The 9,295-nt window shown below is 33.7% G+C and overlaps 1 protein-coding gene and 1 long non-coding RNA gene across 4 annotated transcripts in view; both read left to right on the top strand.

Moving 5' to 3' along the window:
• LOC141506941 (uncharacterized) overlaps nt 1-8,830 on the top strand; it is a 30,116-nt gene extending 21,286 nt beyond the window's left edge. For all 3 annotated transcript variants that reach the window (XR_012474026.1, XR_012474025.1, XR_012474027.1), the window contains one exon: nt 726-8,830. This is a non-coding gene — a long non-coding RNA (uncharacterized LOC141506941). The remainder of the gene's footprint in view (nt 1-725) is intronic.
• The window catches only part of LOC141505057 (uncharacterized), a 72,014-nt gene that overhangs the window by 36,293 nt on the left and 26,426 nt on the right, over nt 1-9,295 (top strand). The gene's annotated exons all lie outside the window — the stretch shown is intronic.

The raw sequence follows: 9,295 nt of genomic DNA, 5'->3' as shown, positions 1-9,295 counted from the left end.
TTAAAGAGATATTAAATTTGATGTTTTTTGATTCTTGATTTTATAGTCTTGACATTTTAAACACTTATTACATGCTTAATAAATAGGATAGGTTATGGGTTTACCTGGGTTGGAATGAGTGTAGGAAAGAGTAGACCTGATTAAAGTAGAGATAAAAGTTCTGAAGTAAGACTGGATGACCAGGATCTGGGAACCATTACAAGGAGAAATTAATATTTCATACTCTATTGGCCCAACTTCAGTTAATTATTCAGTTGATTATTTGCATAATTAATCAGATTAAGATTGAGGAGCTCTTCCCTGTCATAAAAGTTATATGAAATAATTAAATGCACATTTAACAAATGTCCGCTAAAGGGAGATAAAAGTGCCCACCCTTGAGGAATCTAATAGAGGAAAAGTAATTTTCTTTTTCTTACTTAATGAATTTCTTTTTCCTCTACCTTTGCTCCTTTAAAACCAATAAATTAGAACAAAAACACATGTGAATCTTGCTTTTGTATGTAATATAATTCTCCTTGTGACTTTTGAAGACATTATGAATCTGAAGACTGGTCTCTTTCTCCTTTTAGTAATTTATTCTTATTAATCTCTTCTAATTGCTCAAATGTATTAATTTTTTTAAATTTCTCTTGACTTTAGTTTTTGACTTTCAAGGTTTTTACATTGTTCTGTTTTTTCCATCAGCAATCTTTCACATTCTGTGTTCTATTTTTCTCCTCTAGGTTTAAACTCAGTTTTTCAGGATAAGTTACTCTTTACTTCTAATGAGCCTTTGTTTTTTTGTTTTGGTAATATCCTAAAATATTTTATCCTTTAGAGTTAATTACAGCATTGTATGCTCCTAACTTTGGTTCATTTGCTGCTTGAATTCTTTCTGCCTGCTTTCTGTATCATGTTTCCTTTTTTGTTCTTTTTTGGAAGTTCTGAATTTGGCTATGATATTCCTCAATTTTTTCACTTGAGATTTTTTTAAGTTCAGATGGTGATCAGTGAATTCTTTCTATTTTTACTTTGTCCTCTGATTTTAATAGATCTGGGTGGTTTTATGATTTCTTAAAATCTGGCATCTAGATTTTCTGTTTAGTGGTGGTTGAAGGAGTCTGTGATCCATAATTTCCTGGTTCTGTTTTCCAGGTCAGTTTTCTTTTTGCTACAAGATAGATACCTTACATTTCCAAATCTTGGCTTTATTCTAATATTTTTTGGTTGTTGTTCTAATTACTGCATTCTGTTTTTTCAATGAGTTCATTACTTCAGAAAGGGTTTCTACAATTTATTTTTCCATTTTTCCCCTTCTACAGTTGGGTTTGTTTCTGGCAGCTTTTTTTATAGACCTATGAGGTAAGAATGGCTTTTACATTTTTAAATAAAATTTATCACTAGGCCCTAAATTATAGTTTGCTTATCCCTGCTGTAGATCTGTAATTTCAATAACCATTTATATTAAGAGTGATTGCTTATCTAATGCTCCCTTCTTGGATTTTTCCATGTTGACCTTGGTACAAATTCTTTCCCATTTGCTTTTAAATGATCTGAAGTTAGAACTACCTGAGTTCTAATATGGCCTCAGAAACTTAATGTGTGACCCTGACCCTGAGCAAGTCAGTTAATGTAGTTTGCCTCAGTCTACTTATTTGTAAAATGAGGTAAAGGAGGAAATGACAAATCACTCATCTCTTCCAAGAAAATCTTATTGGTGTCAAGAAGAATTGAACATGACTGAATATCAACAAATGCTTAGTAAAATTCATGGCTCATTTCATTAGTTTGACTACTCTGCCTTTTGGTTTTTTTGACTATTTTTTTTAAATCTGGACTTTGTGCTTCTATTTTCTTTGGTTTTCTTTATTTTGCTCAGGAGTTCTTTTCATATATTTTCTGGGGTGTATGTGGGAAATTTGGACCTCCTTTACATTGTGTCCTTTTACCATTTCAATAGAATGTCAGTTTGAAGAGTTATAGAAGAGTGGCAACAATTGCTCCATGTGTTTGTTCCCAATTACCCCTCTCCCCTTATGTGTTATGACCCTTAGAATAAATGAAAGCTCCTTGAGGAATACAGTTTGTAGAATAATTCTGAGTCAGACTAGGAAATGTGGATAAGAAGGGATACGGGTGAAGGTGACTTTGATCAGGGATTGTAGATTATTCTTCCCAAGAATAATTTGAAAGTCATATTGAGAGAGTCTTAGAACTCTTTGATTTCTTGCATTTGTGCAGTCTCACAGGATGACTTTCCCATATACAAGCAAATACTGTAACAATAATTATAGTTCAATGGAGTATCAAGTAGATACGTGTCCCTTAAGGACATAAATTCTGTTGTTTTCCTTTTCTTTAATAAGTGAATTGTATTTTATATTTGAACATAAGTTCTTAACTTATTAAACTAGAATCTAGTTTGGCTTTTTTGGAGGTGCAGAGGACATTTAGTGAACCAGAAAAACCAACTGTTCAACTTTTAAATATAATAGCTGAAAATGTGCCTGACTTTTTAATTGACTATAACATTTCTGAATAAAATGTTGCAACTTTATTCTGTAATTATTTTTGTAACTTATGTTAACTGTCGTTTGACTATTCATGGTCTCCACAGTGACTAGTAGGACTAGTTAAGTAGTTGACATAAAACTATTTCATACTGAATGTTAGAATGTAAGCTATGTGAGGGTAGGGAGTGTCATTTTTTTCTTAGCAATTTATATTATTAGTGTTATTCCCATTGTTGGGTTGGTTTTTTTTTTTTAGGTTTTTGCAAGGCAAATGGAGTTAAGTGGCTTGCCCAAGGCCACACAGCTAGGTAATTATTAAATGTCTGAGGCTGATTTGATCTCGGGTACTCCTGACTCCAGGGCTGGTGCTCTATCCACTTTGCCACTTAGCTGACCAGCTGTTCACATTGTTAATGACCCTTTGAACTTTTCTTAGCAAAGATTACTAGTAAAATGTCAGATTTAAACTCGAAAAAGATGAGTTTTTCATTGTTGGTATTCTCTCAACTGTGCCACCTAGCTGCCTTGTAGCACAGTTGGTTGTTATGCTTTAGCTCAAAGATGACCACTACTGTAGTGTGGTCAAGGTTCAGTGGGTCTTGACTAACTGATCAGATCAATATGGGTCTGCCACAACTTGTTCACAAATAGTCCATATAAACATTTGGAATGGAGAAATCTCTAAATGTGCATGTCTCATTACTTTTCATTCACTGCACCTTCTGCACAGTGCCCTCTTTGATGTGGACATACTGTGCTTTACAGTCTCATACCAGTGTCTCCCATGTTTTCCAGTTGATTATTAAAGGTCTTTAGAAAGACCTTGACAGTATCCTTGTATTACTTCTTCTGATTTTCATATGAAGGTGGCTTACCTTGTGAGTTCTCTGTAAAGCAGTCTTTTAGGCAAACGTTCATTTGACATTTTAACAACATGGCCATTCCATTAAAGTTAAAATCTCTGTAGGAGAATTTGAATGCTTGCCTGTTAAGCTTGAGAAAGAACCTTCATTGTCTTGTTACCTTATCTTGTCTGATGATCTTCAGAATTAGTCTTTCTGAAGCAATTCCTTTTCCTAGCATGACTGATACATTGTTCCAGCACAAGACTTTGTAGACCTTCAATTAGGTAGGCAACTATTATTAACCTCTTCATGCTTTTCTTCAGAACATCCCAAAAAATGAACTAGTGAAGCACATTGTAAGTGCTTAATAAAAATCTGTTGAAGGGGATGCATTGCTGAGGTTCCAAAATATAATAAGGGACTGTTACACTTCCTCAGAAGACATGAAATTGGTCTTATTGACCTGATTTGTTCTTTCTCCCACTTAGTTTCTGTTCCACCATTTCATCTTGATTTGTGATTTAAGATTTATGTATACATTTAGGATTGAAGAATGTTAACTAAACATTCTCTCTTGTGGGTATATCACTTCTAGCTAATATTAATAAAGACACGTATGTAAAATGTAGATCAACAAAATGGACCAGTTCTGCAATCATTTGATTCATTCAAGAATTTCTTACAATTAAAAATGAGTTAAAAGGTGATTTAGTAGAAATTTGTTAAGTATTTTTAGAATCATGTATTAGTAAAACATCATGATCTTGAGCTTGATATTTCACTATTCAAAAAAATTAAAACACTTTTGATTCTATTACCTTAAATCTGAACCTATGTAATTTTCCCCTCATTTATCAATAACTAATTTGTTCAAAGTGTTTTGTGTAATTATCTCATTTGACCTGAACTACAGTTTTGTTATTTAAGTACTTTGGCTAATATTATGATCCCTGCAAGAGAAATGAAATGAGCATTGTATAGAATGTCACTTTTTAAAAATTTTCTTGATCAGGCACTATTTAGTCTTCATGAAGTTTTTGATGGTTTGTGATTTTTTTTAAAGAATTGTTTTTTATATTATTTTTGTTAGTTCCTATATATTTTGGTTTTCAGATCCCTTTATCAGAGATCACAGAATAACAGAATTGGAAGAGATCTCAGTTGCCAACTAGTCTGTCATACTGAAAAGGAACCTACACCATAACACACTTAACAAGTGGTGGGTCATTTAGAACTATGCTCTTGTCTGTTAAAATTGTATTTGATCCTAATGTAGTAGCTGTCCCTCTCTGGTTGTTGTCATTTCTGTACTTGAAGAACATTCACCTACAGGTTTATCTAAGACTAAGTCAGTGATAAAAATGTTAAGTAGTTTAGGGCCTAGCACAATAGTGGGTACCTCCACTTTATTATCTGCCATCTCCTAACTCCTCATATTCTGCTTCCAAACTGGTCTCACCAAACTGCTCTCTTCAAAGTTATCAATGATCTATTAATTGCCTAATCCAGTGGTCTCTTAATTTGCACTTTTTTTTAAGGTTTTTGCAAGGCAATGGAGTTAAGTGGCTTGGCCAAGGCCACACAGCCAGGTGTATGTCTGAGGCCAGATTTGAACTCAGGTACTCCTTACTCCAGGGCTGGCACTCTATTCATTGTGCCACCTAGCTGTCCCTTAATTTGCACTCCTGACCACTACAATCTTTGAAACTTTCTTCTACGTATTACTTCAGTCTGTGTTTTGGGAATATTCCTTAACTATGTTTTGATCCATTGGCATTGGCTTCTTTGCTGTTCCCATTTCTCAAATGAACATTTTTACTATCAGCCCCCACTGAAATCTTTTTTTTTTTTAATTTAAGGCAATGGGGTTAAACGACTTGCCCAAGATCACACAGCTAGGCAATTAAGTATCTGAGATCGAATTTGAACTCAGGTCCTCCTGACTCCAGGACTGGTGCTCTATGCACTGTGCCACCTAGCTTCCCTCCAACTGAAATCTTACTTAGCTCTTTTTGTTGACTTTCCTGCCTTTCTTCTTCAGGATGCAGCTCCAGACAGCTTTATATTCTCCTTTAACTCTAGCCTTCTCTTTTTAAATTATTTCTTATTTTTCGTGTGTGTGTGTGTGTGTCTGCGAGAGAGAGAGAGAGAGAGAGAGAGAGAGAGAGTTAGAGAGAGAGAGAGAGAGTGAGTTAGAGAGAGAGAGTTTGTACATCTTTGCCTCCCTTATTAGAGTGAGAGTTTCTTGATGGCAGGACCAATCTTTTATTCTTTTTAACATGCCTGGCAAAGTTCCTGGTCTGTAATGGATACTTTATCAAAAAAAAAAATTCTTAAACTTTAAAAAAATTGTTTTATTGATTTTTCTGTATTTTGCAATATCTTTTCCCAGGTATCCTCTCCCAAAGAGCTATTTCACATCACAAATACTATGTTTAGAGAGGGGTTAAAAATCAGTACTATTGATAGATATGATAGTGGGAAAAGTTTGAAAATATGTATAGTGTGAAACAAATAAAACTTTGGCCTCCTTAAAGGAATAGGTGGGTTGGAGCTGTCCTCATGCAGTTTCATTTGGGTTCTGCTTGATCTTTATAATTTTGTTGTTTTTGCTTTTGATTTTGGTATGTAGTTCTTTCCTTTAACTTGGTTGTAATTATAGTAAATATACTTTCTTTGACTTTACAATATAAACATATACATATATCTTTCCATGCTTCTATTATTCATTATTTCTTACTGCACAGTAATAATCTATAAATATTTTGTATGATATTGTGTCTTTTTTTTTAATTGATGGCCTTCCTGGAATATAAGCTCAGAAATGGAGGCTATGGTTCAAAATATATAGATATTTTAGTCACTTTATTTGCATAATTCCAAATTGTGTTCCAAAGTGGTTGTAACATTTCATATCTCCATCAACACTATTAGTGTATTTATCATTTCATACCCTTCTAATATTACTTTTGGTGTTTTTTGTAGTTTTTGCCAATTTATAGGGTAGGAAGTGAAGCCTTGATTATTTTAATTAGCATTTGTCTTACAAGTGATTTGGAGCACTCTGATGTTATTGTGAAAACTTTGCAATTCTTTTGAGATGTTTGTTTATATCTTCTGATCATTTAACTTATTGGGAAATGGCTATTAGCGGTTTTGTGTGTATGTGTGTGTTATAGAAATATTCACAGCCATATGAGAGAATGCTTCCAAATCACTATCAATAAGACAAATACAAAACAAAAAACCCTAAGATTTCACCTCTCACTCTGTAAATTTTATATATTTTATTTATGTTTTGGATGCCTAAACCTGTGAAGTACCAAAACAGAATGTTTTTTCACTATTTGACTATATCCCTTCTTTAACTTCCATCAATTTTGTCTGTGCAGAAACTTCAGTTTCGAGGAATCTTTTTTTTTAATCTTTTGTAATTATGTTTAGTCTTATTGATTATAACTTCTCCCCATAACTATTTAGAGGTATGTGATGTTTTACTTTCAATATTTTTTATATAATGCTCTGTAATAAGGTCATATATTAATTTAGAATATTGTACAATGTGGTATAAGTTGATGGTCTAAACCTAATTTCTGCCAGACCACTAATAAAGTTTGCTGAGCAGTTTTTATCAAGCAGATATTTTATTCTAGGTGATTTATATTTTCCTGTTCGTCAAAAGCTAGATTATAGAGTTGGTTATTTCCAATTCTCTGGTCTAGTCTGTTGTAGTTCTTAAACTGGTGCTAGATGGTCTGGGTGACTTATGGTTTGATATTTAAAAGTTCTATTTCTCCTTAATCCCTACTTGTTTCATTCATTTCTTTCAATCTTCTGAATTTTGTTTTTCCTAAATGAATTTTTAAATTATCTCTCTCTTTTTTAAGGCTTTTGCAAGGCAAATGGTGTTAAGCGGCTTGCCCAAGGCCACACAGCTGGGTAATTATTATTAAGTGTCTGAGGCTGGATTTGAACTCAGGTACTCTTGACTCCAGGGTCAGTGCTCTATCCACTAGCCGCCCCTAATTTTTAAATTATCTTACCAGGTTTTATAAAGTATTCCTTTGGAAATTTGATTGGAATGGCATTAAAAATGTAACTTAAATTTGATAGCATCTCTTGCCATTTTTTTGCCATTCATTTTCTTATTGAATCTATTCATGTTTTTGTGTGTTTTTGGTAGAACAACTTCTAGAGATATTTTTTCCTGTGCAGGTCATAAATTATGCTCTAATTAATTCTTTTTGTTTCGAACCACTTAAGAATATCATCTTGTAGTTGGAAGTTCTTTTCATATTTCCTAAGGTTCTCTGCCTCATCAGGGTTGGATCATTTTTTCTTTCTCTGCAGTAGTGATTTATAGATACCTGAGCATTCCTTCTGTTAATGTTTTTCCTATTCCTATTCATGGTCTTAGTTTTTTTCTTCCTATTAACTTTGGTAATGTCAGTCTTTTTCCCCCTTGATTTTATTTGAGGTTGGATCGCAAAAGTATCACAGCCTCAGTGAACTTGTGGTCAGTGAATGTCATTTTGTGTTTGTGTATATGTGTTTTATTTAACCTTATGGATTCTGGGTGTTCTGGACTATAGACAGCTGAAGGGTCTTTATCTTTGGTTTTTATCTATGGTTCTTTATGGTGCATAATTTCTGTTTTTGAGAGGTTATGGGAATCAGAAAAATCTAGTCTTTTTTTGTTCACATTCCCAATAATCTTTCAAGTATAATTGACAGTGGCTCCACAATCTAAGCTTTGTAATTTGTTTTGGTCATATGACTTGAATTTATCAAGGGCAGCTGGGTTATGTCACAATATCTTTTTTTTATTTGTATTTAAATTCCTCTTATTAATTTTGTTCTGTCATATAAAATATAAAAAAAATTATTCTCCTTTTCAGAGAAAAGGCTAAAATGAGAATTGAGGATCTCTGCCTTCTGTCATCTATTCTAATACCACCCAAAGGTCCTCTCCCTTCTTAGATCCTCTTCCCTTCCAATATAGCTAAAATCTTTTTGTGGTTCTTAGTTTCCTAAGTTTGTCTCATTCCAAAGTTTAGCATTTCTCACACTTTTTATCAGACTGTGCCATAGGAGTTCATACCTAAACTTCAATTGCCACTGCCTGTTTATTTAGTTTCCTGTTTATTTTTAGCTTTACTTCAGTTTTTTTTTTTACATTTCATTTTTAAAAAGTTGGTGAGTAATACAGGTCTCTTCAGATGAATCTCATACTTTTTGAAATTGCTTCTCATTGTATCTTCAAAATTTCATTCTTAAGCAGTTCCCAATTCCTTTTGGGCTGACTTTCACTGAAATAATATAGTGCATAGGGATCTTAACCCTTCAGAACCCTTTGAAATGTTCTTTCCCCAAATTTTGAGTATATGATAGATTTTGCTTATATTTTCTATCTTTTGCTTTTAGGATAGGAGTGATCATTTTCCCTTAGAGTTGCCATCATTTTAAGCCCAACAAATCATACCCCCCCCCTTTTTTAGGATTTTTGCAAGGCAAATGGGGTTAAGTGGCTTGTGGAAGGCCACACAGCTAGTTAATTATTAAGGGTCTGAGCCAGATTTGAACTCAGTTATTCCTGACTCCAGGGCTGGTGCTCTATCCAGTGCGCCACCTAGCCGACCGATAAAACCCCTTTTAGTGAGAATCAGATTTGAAATAGAATTTTCCTTAGTTGTTCCTTCACTTTTTGACTGAGTTTATCTCTAAGGCAAGGCAAGAAATTACTGGTGTTTATGTTTTTGACAGAGATAGCATTCCTATAGATATTTGAATTGGAAATATCCCCATGGACTACTCTTTTGTTCCTCTTTGCCAGTCTTGTGGTGTTTTTCCAGATCCCTCATCTATTTCTTTTTTCTGTCCCAGTAGGCCTGTAGGATCCTTCAGTGACAAAATCATTACTATTTGTCCCTCCTTTGAACTTCACCCATATTTCTG

Source organism: Macrotis lagotis, chromosome 1 (assembly GCF_037893015.1).
Source record: "Macrotis lagotis isolate mMagLag1 chromosome 1, bilby.v1.9.chrom.fasta, whole genome shotgun sequence".
NCBI lineage: Eukaryota > Metazoa > Chordata > Mammalia > Peramelemorphia > Peramelidae > Macrotis > Macrotis lagotis.
This window is presented reverse-complemented; position numbering and strand designations above follow the sequence as displayed.